Here is a 19,316-nt window from a genome sequence, read left to right on the forward strand (position 1 = left end):
CAACCCCATAGCCCACCCTAAAGGCAGGTTGAAATGGGTCTAGATCAGGCCTGCACAACTCAAATGACCTGGCGGGCCGAAACCAACTGTGACTTGGTTCATGGGGGCCGAGGTCAATTCTTAGGGTGCTAATTATTAGAGTAGCACTTAATATCAATCAATCAACCAACCAAATTAAACTTAAATGAATTAAAAATGCATTTAATCAATATTTAAATTTTGATGTTCTGGCAGGCCAAGATTGATTTAAATTAATATGAAACAAGCTGAATTAAAATTCATTCTAATAAAATAAATATTATACAATCTGTACAAAACACATAATAAAATGCATTGTTCTTCCTTTCCACCTCTGCCAAATCATCACACATAACATGGAACAATTAATGGAAAAAAAATATGAGAAGCTCTTCTCATAATTTTGGAAAAGAAGGGAGAAGGGGAAAGAAAGATGGAAAGGATGCAGCAGGAGGCTTGGCTTGAGAGAGAGAGAGAGAGAATGGAACAGTCTTGGCGAGAGAGAGAGAGAGAATGGAGCAGTCTTGGCAAGAGAGAGAATGCAGTCTTGGGGTGTGTGTGTGTGAGAGAGAGAGAGAGGGGGGGGAGCAGTCTTGGTGGGTGAGAGAGAGAGAATGGAGCAGTCTTGGTGAGAGAGAGAGAGAGAGAGAATGGAGCAGTCTTGGCAGGTGAGAGAGAGAGAATGGAGCAGTCTTGGCGAGAGAGAGAGAGAATGGAGCAGTCTTGGCGAGAGAGAGAGAATGGAGCAGTCTTGGTAGGTGAGAGAGAGAGAGAATGGAGCACTCTTGGTGCTGAGAGAGAGAGAGAATGGAGCACTCTTGGTGAGAGAGAGAGAGAGAGAGAGAGAGAATGGAGCAGTCTTGGTGAGAGAGCGAGAGAGAGAGAGAGAATGGAGCAGTCTTGGTGAGAGAGAGAGAGAGAGAGAGAATGGAGCAATCTTGGTGGGTGAGAGAGAGAATGAATGGAGCAATCTTGGTGAGAGAGTCCGTTCCTCGTTGTTCCAGAGGTCCCCGTTCTCCTCCTGCCACTAACAGTTTTCCCTCCCCATCCCTTGGCAACACTTTCTTCCCCGCTGGGCTCCCTCCGTCCCTGCCATTTTTGCCCGCCCCCACCACTGGACTCCCTCGTGGGGCCACTGTCCACCTCCTACCTCATTGCCGCCGCCCCCCCCCAATTCCAGTCACCACGCAGCTGAGGAGATGCCCCCAGGGCTATTTCCCCTTCCTCCCCATTCTGCTTAACCCCCCCTCCAATTCCAGCTGCTGTGCGGCCAAGGAGATGGCTGTGGCAGTGTGGGTGTCCTTTCCTACCCTCCCATATGGCGGCGGCGGAGGCACACAGTGACAGAATTCAGAGCGACGCTCGGGCCTGCTATTTGGCCCGGCATCGCTTTCCAACTGCGAGGCACGCCTGTGCAGTTAAGAGACTTAACTGCTCAGGTGCGCCTCACAGTTGGGAAGCAACACCGGGCCAAATGGCAGGCCTGAGCGTCGCTCTGATTTCTGCCGCTGTGCGCTGCTGCTGCTGTGGGAGAGGGTAAGGAAGAACACCCGCAGCCATCTCAGCCGCACAGCGGCTGGAATTTGGGGGGGGGGGAGCAGCGGGGGGGAGGGGAAATAGCCCCGGGGGCCAGGAAAAAAGGCTTCGCTGGCTGCATGCGGCCCGTGGGCCGTATGTTGTGCAGGCCTGGTCTAGATAATACGTTTCCTTCAAGACTACTTGGAGCTGGTCAGCCACCACCCTCACAAGCACATGATACAGTAACCTTGCTGAAACAAGCAGGTCTGAGTTTGGTCAGTGCCTGGACAGGAGGCCATCTGGGAATTCTATGGATAACACTTGGAGTTCCATGATGGAAGCATGTCCAGATCGAAATATAAATAAGGAAATTAAATTGACTTGGAGATCTCTAAAGTTATCTCACAACCACCCTGATTTAGCCTGATTTAGTTACATGCTGAAGAATTTAAAGAATTTCCAGCATTACATTGACACATTTATAGTGGAATTCTCTGATTCTGTAGATACGCATATTTACAGGTTGGGTGGTATGGTGTGACTTTAGCCAAGTGAAATTACATCTGCATTCAATTATTGGCAAGTGGCCATGTTCAGCTAGCCATGGAGACTTTGAGATTGCAACTGTGACCCCAGTCTGACCTCAGCACACCTATCATGTACACACTCTCTGCCTATTTTGTGCTGTACAAGAGGTAGAACCTCTGGACCAAACTACATTGGTAGTACTCAGGCTCTATCATAAGCACTCATGAGCTTGCATAGGAGCTCATTAAAACTGGATCATAAGTCACAACAAAAGAAGCTTTTTGGTACTAGGTACATTGAAGCTGAAGTTCTCATCTCATATTTACTTTCATTTACACACATTTTGTACTCTCATTTTAAAATGTATATACATTTTCTCCCATGACTCAGGAGGTCTTACAGAAATATGTGTTATTTCAATGCATATTCAACAAAGAAAAGTTCTCTAAGAGGTTTACATAAAATCAAAACAATTTAAAAAGAGATACAAGGGAAATACTAAGAAGCAGACATTGGAGAGATGCTGTCCCAGGATAAATAGGGACAGTCCCGCTGTAGACTATGAGAGAACCACTAGTTAGCAGGGTTTAGTAAATTGGTACTCCTAAACATCAGTATAAACAGTGGACAGTAAAAACATAGGTGTAGTCAGTTTCAGCAGCAGAACTGTGATAAAAAGCCTTTATTTAATTTCCAAATATAGTAAAAACAAATAGGCCTTTTTTGTGAAAACTCAGCAAGGAAGAATGCTGCCATACCCCTGGGAGGGCATTCCAAAGCCCTCCCAGCTTTAAGAAGGTCCTTCTCCCAAACTTTATTCCAACTTGTCTAAAAGAAGTTTTGTCTGTCTATCATTTGTACACCACCCCAAACTTTCATCTCTGGGTGGCTTACAGCAACATAAAACAGAAATTAAAACCTTAAAGTTACTAGAAAATACACAAGAAGTCTCACATAGGGAGAGGTAGCTGTCAATATTTGGGTCCTGAAATCAACATCTTGCATTGTGGCTAGAAACTAAGTGGCAGTCAATACAGTTGCTACAATATGGGTTGCTTACCTTCTCACCTCCCCACACCTGTCAGAAGGGCAATTCTGGCACTTGCATCAGCTTAGGTTTTCAAGGTGTTAACACACTTTCACTCCTAGAAATTATAAATGCACGAATGACACTGGCCAGGCTCTTTTTTTTTTTCACATGGGGATACAATTACCTTCTTCATTCTCCAGACAGGGATGCATACAGTTGCTAGGTTCACACTGCAAGAGGCAATTTTACTTTTAAGAGCTACATAAAAGTGAAATTTCAGTCAGGTGCTGTTTGTACCATCAGTACAGTGCTATTTTGAGAATGGTGCTGGCTGCTGGCAAAAGGGCTGTTTGGTAAACATCAGATTTTTTCTTTTTCTTTTTGCATACCCAGTAATATTTAATGTTGCTTAATATTTGCCATACTGAAATGGATTTGAGCCAATGAAGGTACCCCTCCTTCCAGTTATTGGCAGGTGGCCATGTTCAGCCAGCTGCACTGTCTGCCAGTGGCAATACCATTCACAATGCCTCATAATGTGTGGATATGAAACGATATGGTTGTGATGGAGCCTTCTCCAAGGTTGCAACCATGACCACAGCCTGACCTCGACTCATTTGTCTTCTCCCCCATTTTGTGCTGTGTGCAGAGGCAACTCTCCTCTGAACTAAAATATATTGGTAATAGTTGGGCTCCAATATAAGCACTCAGCTTGCTTAGAAGAGCTCATTAAAATTGACTCATAAGCCAAAATTAGGTGGTTCTCTGAATCAGCAGCTTGCCAATATAAAATGGTACTTTCTTAAGGTCATGCTAAAAGTGACAGAGCAGTCAGGTTTGTTTGTTTGTAGTCTAGTAACATATACTGCAAAGGTGAGGTAAAGATCTTTTTTTTACATTAAATGGCGTGCAAGTGAAGTAAGCTAAATAATTTGACTTACCTCACTCTGCTCTGTTACCTCAGACACTTTTTTCATCCTGTCTGGGGGGGAAGGTCTGAAATTGATGAAGAAGAGGTGTTTCAATCCCCTCACCCACACAGCTCTTTTGAGAGAGAGAAAGTTATATTGAAATACTAATTTAGAATAACATTCTAGATCTTTCATAATGTATATTCACGGACAGAAAAGCCCTGTGACTTTCAAATCTCTGTATAATTTCCAGTTTTAAATAAAGATCAGACACTAATCTTTCAGGGAGTCACTTTTATGTGTCAATTTAGCTAATAATTAATGAATAATTTAAAAACCATCCTATACTTTGAGGAATGAAGTTGTCTGAGTTTTTTTTTAAATCTAGAATTGAGTGAATCATAAAAGCTCTCCCCCCAGCTTTCAATTTCTGCTGTCTCAGGACAAGAATTTCCAATGCAATATGCTTGCTGCTTCTTCCTTCACTGTAAAAGGCTTCTTGAGTTATCTCTAGCCAGAATATTGGTTCATTTTTATCTCTCCTATGATTATAGTATCAGTTTTCCATCCCTCTGCTTTGAAGAAATGTAAATGTAAAACACTGAAGACATGAATCCTGGATTATAACTACAAACATCTCAGATTATTTGAATTGTAAAATTAGGTTAGGGGGAAATAAAGGCGAAATAGCCCAAGAATAGAAGGTATTCCTGTCAATAGCCTGGAATATGAAAGTTCAACCACATCCCAGCAACCTCCAATTTCAGAGCAGGGAAGCCACTCCCTTTTCCTGGTCTGCCAAGGCCACATCCCAGCATCTGTAGCACTTGTGTCGCCCGACTCTGGGCAAGGTGTCAGAACGTCTGCAGGCAGCAGCCATTGGCCACGATTTTCGGGGGGTGGGGGTGCCAAGCACAATTGTTCCTTTTCGGAATGGACCCCCTTCGCTCAGGGAAAAGACATGTAAATCCCTTTAAATTGTATTTGAGCCCTTCTCCTGACAGCTATTGCACCATCGCCCTCGTAAGAGCCCCACAGCAAAACCGTTTTGTACAATTACTAGCAACGTGGGGATGCAGAGCAGCACTATTTTTCTTTCTCTGGGAAGGGATTGTGATTACTTCCTAGGAAGGAGTTTGTATGCAAAGGATCCTGGGGTCTGGTCCACTGTGACCAAGGATGCTCTTGCAATGACAGACACCAGCAAAGCCATCCAGGAACATCCAAGCACACTCCTGCCCCCATGTTAGCTTGCCACCCTGGAATTAACCCTCTCATGAGAAGGCCAGTCCACGGGGGAGGACCAAATGCTCAGTGAGATTCAGTCCTCCATCAGACTGTGCTTTCATGAGGTAGGCCATCCAGATCAAGCCCCCCCACCCCTTGTGTGTGGCCCCCATTTCCTTTGGTAAATAAGATAACTTCTACACCGTGACTCGCCTCCTCTCCAGGCAACACTTTCAAACTCCTGAGTAGTGTCCATTCCATGTTGTCTGGGCAGTACCAGGTGGGCAGACGAGGGAAGCATCCGGCCCGGGGATAGATCTTTACTCTCATTCAAATTTCCCAGGCTTGGACTGGTGTTGCAGTGTTTGCAGATCGGCCGCTGCAGGGAATCACGGGAGAGGGGAGCCCCTATTATCAGTGATCCCAGGAAAGAAGGGTCGCTGTACTGGGCGAAAGCAAACATGGATATGTGCCAATCGACAACCGGACTGGCAGAGGGACTGATTGGACTGCTTCATTGCAGCAGTTGCCAAGACAGGGAAAGGTGTTGATGGGGTACCTGTCCCCATGGCTTGTGTTGAGCAAACAGGCTGGGCGGTAGAGATGTGTGAGCTGGCTCAATTTGAGTGGGGCTTGACATCGAACCAGCCCAGTTCAGGTGGTCCGAGTTTGAACTAGACTGCCCCCCCCCCCAAGAGGGGTGCTAGTCTGAGTTCAAACCAAACTGCCCTGGTTTAGTTTGGTTCGATGGTCTGGATTCCCCTTTACCAGTAAAGGTTCAAGGGGGCTTCTCATAAGCCTAGAAGTAGTGGGAGGGGAGTCAGTTAGTACTTAGAAGTAATAGCAGCAGTCGTGGCAGCAGCCGTGGGGTGTGTGTGTGTGTGTGTGTGTGTGGCAGAGGCTAAGGCGCGCACACACACACACCCGCTGGCCTACCCCAGAGTAGCCAGGGCCACCGGCAGCCTGGTTCGAGCCTCTGCGCATGAGACCTCCATGCATGCACAAAAATTGTGGTCATGTAAATGCCTCTGCGCATGTGCAGAGATCATGAAAATCGTTTCCACACATGGGCAGAGGCCCAAATTGGGCTGGTGGCAGCCCTGACTACTCTGGGGGAGGCTTTTGGGATGGTGGGAGGGAGATGCTGCCACCCCCTTCTGCTGCCACTGTTGCTTGTAAGTATTAACTGACTTCCCTCCCATTCCCTCTAGGCTTAGGGAAGCACCCCTGCCCCTTTACCAGTAGCCCCTCACCGGAATCCCCTTTACCAGTAGACCACCAAACCAAGTCAAACCAATCTGAACCAGAACCAGGCTGGGTGGGTTCAAATCCGGTTAGGATTTGAACCGAACTGGCAAAACCAGTTTTGTGCACATCCCTACTGGGCAGCAGCTGCCGTACAGCCTACATGCATATCTCAGTGGGCTATTACTCTCATGAGAGAGTGGTCAGCTCAGTCTCCGTCATCATCACACAGGAAGAATCTCTCCATTTACTGGAGCCAATACTGCATGGTTCTTCTCATGAGTAATGCCCGAGACTGCACGGTTTTATCCAAGAGGAAGAGGCTGGGCCCCCTCCCCCAACTTTATTGTACAAAAAATAGAGCAGAGCTTTTCAAGAATTACTTGGTGGGGCTGCCTTTTGCCTGATCCCTGGGTATCGCTGCCATGTGTTGTCTTCGCAACAGTCTAATCAGGTTGCCCATTTTATGGTGTTCGCGTGTGCTTATGAACATACTACTTCATCGATTCATTTTTGGAGAGCAAAACACAGAGTCCCTTTCTTGCCATCCAGCCCACTTTCCCTTCTGATTGCCAGAGGGGGGAACAAGAGACACAGTGGAAAGCGGGCATCCTCCAATGTGACTTTTCCCTTTGAAAGGCTTAGAAGCTTGAGATGGAACAACACAGGGTCCCTGTTGCCAGGCAGCAGCTTGAGGAGTGCGGTGGGGGGGGGGGCAGGACAAGCTCTTGGAGAGGCGGCCAGCGAGAATGGGAGGGAAGTCAGTTAGGCATGGAGTGGGCACATTCCTGCGGGTGGGTCTGGGTCACCCTCTGTATGATTTTGGTTCCAGAAACAGCGCAAAACCATGGTTGTAGTGGTTTCTGCATCTGAACATAATGCTTCCACCTTCAAACTTCAGGTTGGAGCAACGGAACTCACAACCAAAAAAAAAAAAAAAATTCAAATTGGAATTTGGCGAGGGAACTGTGCTTTCACACATTTGGATGTATAGAAATTCCAACCTCTGCCCTGTTCAACTCCGGTTTTGCATTTCGTGCGAATGGGCCCACTGGTAATTGGGGAAAGTGCCTTATTGTCAATGGTGTAGTTATAGAATTCCTGGCAAAATGACACCTGGTTACTTAAATGTTGCCCTCAGTGGTGGATACATTAGTTCTGCCATCTTTTTAAAAACAAAATTATTTGCGGTTGCTATGCACATTTATTGGAACAGCTCAGTATCCACTGTAAAATCAACCCAAACCATGAAATCCACCTTTTTCTATTCAGAGATAACTTTTATAATTCCTGATGATGTTTTAGTTTAGCCAATATTAGATCACTAGGCCCTGACTCATATGTTTACTCAGGGCCAAACTACATGTTAGAGAAGATATGACATTAGCCTTGAAGTGTTTGGTGTATCCTGCCCCCCGCCCTGCCCCACCCTTAAATAGCAACTGGTCCTCTCTCCCCACATCACAGTCCCAATATGGATCAGGCCTCCCATGGCTGCTTTTTAGAGGGGGGAAACAAACATTCCAGGGTCAGTGATGTGCTTGACATAATATGTAGATTGGCCCTGTGAGCTTAGGACTGGAATTCAGTGGTAGAGCATCTGCTTGCACTTAGAAGCTCCCAGGTTCAATCCCTGCTGTTTGGGTAGGGCTGGGAAAGATTCCTGTCTAAAACTCTGGGGAACTGCTTCCAGTCAGAGTAGACAATACTGAGCTTGATGGCCAATGGTCTCACTCAGTGAAATTCAGAACCAAGAGAAATTTAAGCCTGGGCTAACACAATGAATTTTGTCCTCTAAACCAGGACAAAATATATACGTATATACTAAATATGCATTAACATTTATTCAAATAATTCAAAATGTCAGAAAACAGTTAAATTAAATAAAATCTCACCAAATAGGCATTGCCGACATATCAGCTCACCAAATAGCCCAAAGCAAGAGTTGTTTTCTGGGGTGGGGGACATAAGTATACAAATAATATAAGTATGAGATCTTAAAATTGTTAATGAATATAAAAGAAAAAAGGAAGTGCTAATCCAAAATACAAGTGGACAGTCTGTCAGTGATAAATTATTGGCCAGATGCCTTTCGGCCTCTCCTAGTCTTCATTAGTAACCTAATCAATAAGTTGAATTAGGTTCTATACACTTGCATACCACCTCTACTTTTGGTTTGCATTAATTGTCACTCCTTGCAACCAGTTCATTTAACTATAACAGCTAATCTCTTTCTGCTGTCACTTCTTGTAATGAATTGTGAAATAATACATAAAGAGGTTCTCTCCACTGTGATGACTACGTTACTTTCTTTCACATCTCTAGGTCTAAGACAGCTTCGTGTTTGCCTAGCTTTGCTCCCACTCCCCCTAGCTTTGCTCCCACCCATCCCATGTGAGATAATCTATGTTCATCACACCCCTCTGTCTTCATGAATGCTTGATTACATGGCAGCCTGGTTAATGTAATTTCTTTGTTAAATATATTCCATCAATATGCTGGTCAAAAACTTTCATGCAAAAATACTCCTGCAAGTAGTGGCTTATTTGCATGAACAATGTAACTACAGGTTGCTTTCCTGTAACTTTGATTCTTCTAGTGGTCATCTGTCCTTTTACACCAATGGGCTATGTGCCTATGCAGATACCTCGTCAGAACCTAACAAGCTCAATTCTCCTGATTTAGGCAGGAACCCCACCCCCAGTGTCTGTGCCACTCCACATCTCCTCAGTCATGGAGTCTGCCTTCAGTAAATCCAGCAGGGAGGATAGGAGGGCATATAAAAGTACAGATGACCACTAGAAGAACCAAAGTTATGGGTAAGCAACCTGTAGTTCTTCGATGTAGTCTCTGTCTTTTACACCAATGGGCGCATAACAAGCTAGCATCCAAGGTGGAGGGAAAAAGCAAACAGAAACATGGATGCACTCTGCAAGAAGCATTTATTTCAAAGAAACAAAGCACATCAAGTGAAAATAGACTGCAGAACAGTCCTGCCAAATTTATCATCATTCCGTGATCTGGTATCAATAGCATAATGACGAATAAAAGAATGGGACAACGCCCAAGTAGCTGCCAAATGCTCAAAGGGTGGGTGCAACAAACTAGCCAGCACCATGGACAAATCCCAAGCAGGCGACATTACAGGATCATCCAGCAAAACATGTGACAGCCCTTTCAGAAACCTCTTCACCAGTGGATCCCTGAACCAGAAAACCCCAGTGACAGGTGAATGTGCCACAATGGCCACCAAATGTACTCGGAGAGAGGAGAGTTTCAAACTAGACTCTTTCAAATACAAAAGATAAGTACAAACATTTTGAACAGACAAGTTAAGTATATCAAAGCCATTTTGAGCAGCAAAACCAAGAAAACAAGTCCATTTATGTCCACACAACCTTCTTGTCAAAGGCTTCCTAGCTACAATCAGAATGTCCCTGAGTTTCAATGGGAAGATGGTAAGATCTTCTAGGCAGCCAGATGAAGAGACCAGATTTACAGATGGCGCACCTGACCCCTCTCCTGTGACAGAAGGTAAGGTAGTGAGGGGAGGCATACATAAGTCACTGCCAACTGTATCAGAGCTGCAGACCAAGGCCTTCTGGGCCACCAAGGGGCTATCAGGATGGCCCAGGAGCAGTCCTCCTTCAGCTTTCGAAGGACACTCGGTATGAGTGGGAACGGCAGAAAAGGGTAAACGAAGCGGCTCCTCCAGGACAGGATGAATGCACCCCCCAGAGAGTACCTCCCTCTCCCTCCTCTTAACAATAGAGGGTGCACTGGGCATTGTCCTGTAATGCAAAACCATCTAGAACCGGAACACCCCACACTGCAAAAAGGTCTTGAAGCATGCACTGATCCAACATCCACTTGTGGGAGATCATCTTCAGCCTGCTCAAAGTGTCTGGAGAAAAGAGGAGAGCTGGCCTTGTGGTAGCAAGCATGACTTGTCCCCTTAGCTAAGCAGGGTCTGCCTGGGTTGCATATGAATGGGAGACTAGAAGTGTGAGCACTGTAAGATATTCTCCGCAGGGGATAGAGCCACTCTGGGAAGAGCATCTAGGTTCCAAGTTCCCTCCCTGGCTTCTCTAAGATAGGGCTGAGGGAGATTCCTGCCTGCAACCTTGGAGAAGCCACTGCCAGCCTATGAAGACAATACTGAGCTAGATAGACCAATGGTCTGACTCAGTATATGGCAGTTTCCTATGTCCCTATGTCTGCCTGAACATTCAGGTCCCCTTGAATGTAGACTGCATGCGGCATCACTGCATGCACCACACACCACAGCCACAGGTCGATGGAAAGGAACAGGAGGCTCCTTGAAGCCGTGTCTCATTGTCGATTTAAATAGGCTTTCGCCATTGTATTGTTGGTCTGAACCGTCACCGAGCAACCTGCAATTACTGGTAAAGGCCCCTTGAGGGCATAGATGATGGCCATCAGTTCCAAATAATTGATGTGCCCGCCCTCCTGTCTTGCAGCCCAGTGGCCGATCAGGCAATAGTGGGCCATATGAGCACCCCAACTGAGCTCCTACGCATTGGTGTTCTGGTACTACAGAACAGTAGTACATCTGCTGGTCACCTCCAGACTTGACTACTGCAATGCGCTCTATGTGGGGCTGCCTTTGTACGTAATCCAGAAACTTCAGTTAGTCCAGAATGCAGCAGCCAGATTGGTCTCTGGGTCATCTCAGAGAGACCATATCACTCCTATCTTAAAAGATCTACACTGGCTGCCGATATCTTTCTGGGCAAAGTACAAGGTTTGGGTTATAACCTATAAAGCCCTAAACAGCTTGGGCCCTGGATATTCAAGAGAACGTCTTCTTTGCTATGAACCACACCGCCCATTGAGATCATCTGAGAGATTCGTCTGCAGTTGCCACCGGCTCATCTGGTGGCTAATTAGGGACGGGCTTTCTCCATTGCTGCCCCCAGGCTTTGGAACCCACTTCCTGCTGAAATAAGAGCCTCCCCATCTCTTACAACTTTTAAAAGGGCAGTCAGGATGCATTTGTTCACTCAGGCTTTTAATTAGATACTATTTTAATTGTGTTTTAATTGTTTTAACTTTTAAATTTTAATTGTTGAAATGTTTTAAACTTTTTATTGGTTGTTTTTATTCTCTTGTAAACTGCCCAGAAAACTTGCGTTTTGGACGGTATAAAAAATATGTTAAATAAATAAATAAAATTATGCCAACTGGCTCCAACTGGGACTGCTGGAAGTTGACTTGCAAGCCCAGGTTCTCCAAAGTGTCTATAACTGCGTTGAGAGAGTCCAAATCAGCCCTCTTTGAACCTGCATGGATGAGCCAATTGTCCAGATACGGCTGTATTTGTATCCCCTTCTCTTGCAGGAAAGCCACCACTGGGGCAAGGCACTTTGTAAAGTCCCTTGGGGCCGTCGTCAGGCCAAACAGTAGGGCTTGGAACTGATAAGTGATTCCCCCTGTCTTGAACCACAGAAAACGGCGATGTTGTGGGCATATGCAGATATTATAATACGCATCTTGCAGGTCTAAGGAGACCATCCACAAGTCCCGCTCCAATAGGGCCAAAATGGTTGGCACCGACAACATTCGGAACTGCTTGTAGACAATGTGCCTGTCCAGGCTCCTGAGGTCTAATATAGGGTACTGGCTGCCATCTGGTTTCGGAACGATGAAGTACTGGGAGTAGAACCCGGGACTTGATGCATTGGTGACCTTTTTGGTTGCATCCTTCGAGAGGAGGGCAGAGACCTTCTCCTCTAGCGCAGGGATCAACTGTGTAGTCACGACTCCAGACAACAGTGGTGTCTGGTGAAACTCCAGAGCATAATCTATGTGTATGATAGTAAAGACTCACTGATCCACAGTCACCTTGTCCCAATTTGCAGCAAAGGGAGCAAGGTGGGTCTGTAAGGCCCAATAGTCACTGCTTTTTTTGAAAGGTAAAGGCAGGTTTACTGGCCTGGAAACCAGACTTGTTTTGAGGCTGGAACTTGTGAACACGAAAGGAATGCTCCGAAGAAGATTGTTGCTGCGGAGGAGCCTTAGCCTGCAGTTAAGGAGACCATCTAGATTGTTTCTGCGGCTTAGAGGTAGAGTAAGAGTAACTAACTGCCCCTGCTAACTGGGCAAAGAGGCACCTTTTACCATGGTGATTCTCTTTATTTAGCAGGGGGAGAGTAACTGGCCCTATCCACCCTCAGCACAGTACTTCCAGTGACTGTTCCTGGTGTGTGTCCTATGTTTCTTTTTAGAATGTGAGCCCTTTGGGGACAGGGAGCCATCTTATTGGTTTTATTTCTCTTTGTAAACCGCCCTGAGCCATTTTTGGAAGGGCGGTATAGAAATCGAATTATTAATAATAATAATAATAAGAAGAAGAAGAAGAAGAAGAAGAAGACATTGACTTGGTTGTACTCCTCAGCTTTTGTACTTTCAGCAAAGCCTCATCAGTCAGTTCCACAAAAAGGCTAGAAACTTCAAAGGGAAGATCCTCAATTCTAGCCCGAGCCTCATAGGTCAATCCGGAGGAATGCAAACAGGTATGCTTCCTGAGAGCCACAGACGTGGCCATTACACTTGCTGCACGCTCCATGGAATGCCTTGCAGAGTAGCGTTCCTGCTTTGCCACCTGCACAGCTTCTCTCAGGAAGGCCTTCACTGGATCTCGCTTATCCTGGGGCAAGAGGTCCAAAAAGGGAGCCACCTTTCCCACAGAAAATGGTTATACCTAGCATTATAGGCCTGATAGTTGGCAACCCTTAAACATAGAGCTGATGCCGAGTAAAGCCTCCTCCCAAAGGAATCCAACTTCTTCCCCCCTTTATCACCTGGCACAGAGTGAGTGCAACCCTTAGATTTATTCAGGGAGACCTCCACTACAATGGAATTTGGTGTGGGGTGATTCTTTAAAAAGGCCATGATATCTGCTTGCATCTGCACCCTATAGAAATTCTCCAAACATCTCTTAGGTTGGGAAAGGGTTGCTGGCTTCTTCCAATGCCCACGCATGACTCCCAGTAAAGCTGTATTAAGCGGCAAAGACGCAGGACTTTAGCCTCCGCTTCAATCAGACTGAACAAAGGGTCCAGTTCCCCTTTCTGCTGCACATCAAGGCTCACTCCCAGAGCCGAGTCCATATGGGCCACATAGGCTGAGTATTGTTTGAGATCCTCCAATGGAGACACAGGTTTAGAGTCCAATTGAATGTCCAAGGGAGACGATCCCAAAGAAACCAGTCTGGAGAGTCAGGGTCACCTCCTTCACTTTCCGTCTCTGGAGGCACAACCGGATTTGGAACCAAGTCCAGAGGAACAGTTGGGACCTCCGAAGGGTTATCCAAGGGGGACAGTATCGACCCATCCACCACCGTAGCCGATATCGGCAAGGGCTGTGCCACAGTTGTATTGGAACTTCCAGTGGTGACATGTGCTCACTAGTGTGGTCCCGCAGGTCTCGTTGAGGAGAACGAGAGTGAAGCCTTCCTTCCGAATGCGAAGGGGCCCTATGTAAAGCACGTCTAGTCCCCCAGTCACCAGTAATGGATTCCTCCCGATACCAAGATCCGTATCGCGACCTTCCAGGGTCAGAATAACCAGAACGACAGTCCGAATGAAACTGTCTATACGTGCCTTCTTCTCAGCACCATCTCCACAGGGGGGGATTAGATCCCTGCATGGTACACTGAACCCCGCATAGAGTCATGGTATTGACCTGAGTATGACTGACCATGTCGATCCCAGTCTCTTCCATATCTGCATTCCGAGGAGCGGTCTTCCAATGTGCCCCCTGATCCACATGGAGGGATTGGTCCATACGGCACTCAGGAGGCAAATGACGTCTAGGAAGCCACGTCAAATTCGCATTGCCCCTGTCCAGCGAATAAAGCTCATAGTCCAAAATAGCATAGTTCAGTTCATCGGCTGCCATCAAGCTTTCCTGTTCCACTCTGGGAAAGCTATTCCCACCAGGGAATTAGTACAAAGCAGAGAACCAGCAGTCTTCAGTACCGGAGGCACTGGTAATGAGGCTGGCATACTCGCCAATGCCCGATTAACAGCTCCCGAGCCTGGCGTCGACGAGACCAATTTTGGCTTCTTCACCAACAGCACTTCCAAAGAAGAAAATGGCAGAGGCTTCTTCTTCTTCAGCAGTTCCGAAGGGCAAGAAGAAAGAGTCTGGAGAATATTGACGGAGGTAGTCTCAGCCCAGGCAACCCGTCTGATGATGCAGAAGGAACTGAAACCACAGGTGGGTCCGAAGTAGGCACCAGTGGTACTGGTACCGATGCCAAATGTTCTAGCGCCAGAGGATCGGAGTCCAAGTGCTCTGATGGTACCAAAGAAGCCATTTTAAAGGACTGCTTCAATGATAAGGCCTCTGACGAACGGAGAGCCAGGTCCCACAGGGCAGCGCGCAAGTGAGAAGCCCTATTATTTTGAGTCTGCTTTGTAAACCTTTGGCAATGGACACAGGTCTCTACCACGTGGGATTTCCCCAAGCAGAGAAGACACTCGGTATGAGTATTGGGGGAAGGGATCTTGGATCCACAATGAACACACTTTTAAAAGTTTTTCATGCCTGGCATAGAAAGTTCCTGGCCAGCTGGCCACAAAGTTCCGTCCCATTTGGGACCAGAGCCAAATGAACAGGGGAAGAAGCGGGGGAGGGTCTGAAAAAATAAAAACACCAAGAAAAAGATGCTACTGTGGGAAGTAAAGAAAAAACAATAAGGTGTGGAAACAGGGAAACAGAAGAAAAACAAGAGAACTAATAAAGTCACAGTCCTCATTGCTGAGCCGAAGATTCCACAATGTCTACAGAAGCTCAGACGTCGAAGACTGAGGGTGTGTGGAATGGTGCAGCTGCATATAGCGGCTGGGGGTGGGGTTCCCACCTACATCAGGAGAATTGAGCTTGTTAGGTTCCAATGAGGTCTCTGCAGGTGCATAGCCCATTGGTGTAAAAGACAGAGACCACGGTGAAGAACATCATAGTGCTTAAGGCTTCTAATTTCTCTAGATAGTATCGCACGCTTTTAAAAGACTGCACTAGGCCCCAGTATTTTACAAGAATTAACATTCTTCTTTCTTATTTATTTATTTATTTATTTATTTATAAATAAATAAATAAATAAATAATGAGGTAGCTAAGTAGCCCAGAACCAAGCCGTTCAGGGCTTTATAGGTAATAACCAGCACTTTGTATTTTGTGCGGAAACATATCAGCAGACCGTGCAACTGTTTTAAAACAGGCATAATATGATCTCTCCGGGTGACCCCAGAGACCACTCTGGCTGTCGCATTTTGAACTAACTGAAGTTTCCAAACTACATACAAAGTCAGCCCCACGTAGAGTGCATTGCAATAGTCACGTCTGGAGGTTACCAGCTGATGCACCACTGTTCTGAGATGGTTCTCTTCAAGGAATGGACACAGCTGTTGAATTAGCCAAAGTTGATGGAAAGTGCTCCTGGCCATAGCCTCCACCTGAGATAACAGGGTGAGGCCTGGATCCAAGAGCACTTCCAAGCTGCATACCTCTTCCTTCTGGGGGGAGTGTAACCCCACCAAGCACAGGAAGATCTAACTCATTCATCAGTTTCCGATCCTCCACAATGAGCACCTCTGTCTTGCTTGATTCAGCTTTAATCTGTTATCCCTCATCCAGCCTATTACTGCCTGTAGGCAGGCATTTAGGGAGTGAATGCTATTTCCTGATGGTGATGATAAAGAGAAATAGATTTTGGTGTCATCAGCATACTGATAACACCCTGCACCAAATCTCCTGATAACCTCACCCAGCGGTTTCATGTAGATATTAAAAAGCATTGATGACAGAATGGAGCTCTGAGGGACTCCATATAATAGCTCCCATTTCAAAGAGCAACTGTAATCAAGCTGCACCATCTGGAATCTGCCTGAGAGATGGAACCACTGCAAAGCAGTGCCTCCTATCCCCATCTCCTCCAGGCGATCCAGAAGGATATCATGGCTGATGGTATTTAATGCCGCCGAGAGATCCAAAAGAACCAATAGTCACACTCCCTCTGTCAATTCCCTGGTGAAGGTCATCCATCAGGCTAACCAAGACAGACTCAACCCCATAGCCTGCCCTAAAGCCAGTTTGAAATAGGTCTAGATAATCGGGTTCCTCCCAAACTGCCTGGAGCTGGTTAGCCACCATTCTCTCAATCACCTTGCCCACCTATGGGAGATTGGAGACTGGCCTATAACTATCCATCACTAAGGGATCTACAGAAGGCTTCTTAAGAAGTGGTCTAATCGTTGCCTCCTTCAAACAAGGAGGCATCCTTCCCTCCCTCAGCGATGAGTTAATGATATTAACTAGGTCATCTCCAACAGTTTCTGACTAGGTAGAAGCAGCCAAGTCGGGCAAGGATCCAGAGAACGAGTGGTGGGCCGCACTGCCCCAATCAACTTGTCCATGTCCTCAGGCATCACAGATTGAAACTGATTCAATCTGATACTGCAAGAGGGATTGCTGGACACCACTATAATAGACTTTGCAGAAACAGTGGAGTCCAACTCGGCCCAAATACAAGAGATTTTGTCTGCAAAGAACCCATTAAAAGTATTGCAGCAGAGCAAAGTCTCTGGAGACTGGTCTGAAATGGAAGGAACCTGAATCAAACTCCTCATAACCCAGGACAGCTCTGCTGAATGTGAACCTGCAGAAGCAATGCATGCGGACCAGAATTGGTTTTTTGCCGCATGCACCATTTCCGCATAAACCTTCAATTGGGCTCCATGCTGTGTTCTGTCAATTGCGAGCCAAGTTCTCCTCCACTTGTGCTCCAGTTGCCTACCTTTCTTAGGCAGGCTTTTCTGGAATCTAGTGTTCAATCCAGGTCCTCTGAATACATGAATAGAAGTTAGAATAATGGCTGCCAGAATGTTATGGTATTTGGGGAAAATTTTCCCTGTGCCGTTTGTTGCCACCACTCAGGTTTCCCAAAAACTCAGCATCTGATATCAATATCCCCCCATTTCTTTGTAGTAGCATGGTAGAGGGTTTTCCCCTTCAGATAGCGTGGGGGGGGGGATTGTCAACAGCTCTTGATGAAATTAAACAAGTTTATCACAGTACCGTAATTTTGGTTAGAAAGGCCGTGGTGGGTACATTATTTTAAAACAATTATTGCCACCTGCGGCATTTATGCCAATGCAGCGTTTACACCAGAATTCAGGATCAAGCTGTAGTAAAATTTTAAGCATTCAACACAACTGAAAAAATAATGCATGATATCCCCCTCTAACTGCGTTGTTTACACCGATGCAGCATTTCTGCAATTTTTCAGCCTTTTTTCTTTACTGTGGTGTTTATGCCAATGTGGCGTTTCTGCCCAAAATTACAGGTGCTTCAAGCCAGATGGTTACACTTACAAGAGGTGACCACACATAACAGTTTTGTTAACTCTGGTTACACATACATTAGTAAAAACAGTGCTTTCCTATCTCTGTATTCTTGTAAGAATGGCGGGAATTCTTTTTATCTCCCCGCCTTTCTCGTTGATCATTCCCTCAGAGTTCTCCCTGAACAAAGATCCAGCATGCTTCAGTGGGCAGACTAGATCACCTGCCACTCTTCGCAATCTCCTCTCAATACCAGAGAAGTCCCATCAGTTCAAGATATAAAGTCCAGAACAAGCGTTCAGCTCCTTATTCCCTTTCTCAATCTCTCTTTTCCTTCACCAACCACCAACTGATTTTTACTGTCCCTCTCCTCTACTGTCATTAGCCTTACCCAACATTCTAAGTGAGATTTCCCTTTTCTACCACCAGGGGTCTCTCAACTGCAGCTGTCAACAGGGTTGATTTGATTTAAATCTCTATTTAAATTACTACTCAGGAAGATTTTATTTAATCATTATTTTCTATAAAAGCACATTCTTGTTGTCTATTATAATCTTAATGCATATTTAGAGATAGATGTAGGCTTCATTTTTAGAAGGTAGGTACACACTATAATAGGTACACATTTCTCATAATGCTGTTTCATTCAGGCCACGAGGCCTTGCATTTTGTTGTTGCACTGTTTGCATTTTGCACGCATGCTTCTCTCACCCACAGGTACAGGAACTTGATTAAAATATTTCCAAATGGCGTCTCTTTTACAGCCTGCTGCCATGATAGGTGTTTCTGTTCAACAATGGAGGATATTCTTGGAAAACGTTTCCTCAGGACTTCACAAATTTAAAACATTCAGCAAGGCAAGGCTACAGCATCTGGGGTTTTTTTTAGTTTGGAAAGGAGGCGACTATGGGGAGACATGAGAGGCGTATAAAATTATGCAAGGAGTAGAGAGTATGTTCTGTTTACTTTTGGTTTCACTTTCTATTCCCCTCCTATCCCCACCCTGTGCATATATATCCAGACTCTTCCTCCTTGCTCAGATCAACTCCATTCCACCCCTAAATACACTTAAAGGGTGGGGGTGGGGTGACAAAGACAAGTGTGTGTGCGCGCGCGCGCGTGCTGCATGTACACCATCTGCAGAATAGGACTGATCAGGTCTGTTTTCTCTCATCCCCATATACTCCTGTTAACATGTTCATAGAATATAATTACATAAGAACAACCCTCTGGACCAGGCATGAGGCCCATCCAGTCCAGCATCCTGTTTCACACAGTGGCCCACCAGATGCCTCTAATAAGCCCACAGGCAAGCAGTGAGGGCATGCCCTTTCTCTTGTTGTTGCTCCCCTGCAACTGGTATTTGGAGGCATCTTGCCTCTGAGGATGGAGGTGGCCTATAGCCACCAGACTAGTAGCCATTGACAGACCTGTCCTCCATGAATTTGTCTAAGCCCCTTTTAAAGCCAT

General features: G+C 45.9%; 1 long non-coding RNA gene across 2 annotated transcripts in view; it reads right to left on the reverse strand.

Moving 5' to 3' along the window:
• LOC128324065 (uncharacterized) overlaps positions 1-18,255 on the reverse strand; it is a 46,647-nt gene extending 28,392 nt beyond the window's left edge. The window contains exons 1-4 of one of the 2 annotated variants that reach the window (XR_008306613.1): positions 17,924-18,255; positions 8,373-8,429; positions 4,036-4,090; positions 3,125-3,209 (exon numbers count right to left, since the gene is read on the reverse strand). This is a non-coding gene — a long non-coding RNA (uncharacterized LOC128324065). Of the gene's footprint in view, positions 1-3,124; positions 3,210-4,035; positions 4,139-8,372; positions 8,430-17,923 lie in introns of both variants that reach the window. The other variant, XR_008306614.1, reaches the window with a different exon arrangement.
• Between the last annotated feature and the right edge of the window lie 1,061 nt (positions 18,256-19,316).

This window comes from Hemicordylus capensis, chromosome 4 (genome assembly GCF_027244095.1).
Source record: "Hemicordylus capensis ecotype Gifberg chromosome 4, rHemCap1.1.pri, whole genome shotgun sequence".
Taxonomy (NCBI): domain Eukaryota; kingdom Metazoa; phylum Chordata; class Lepidosauria; order Squamata; family Cordylidae; genus Hemicordylus; species Hemicordylus capensis.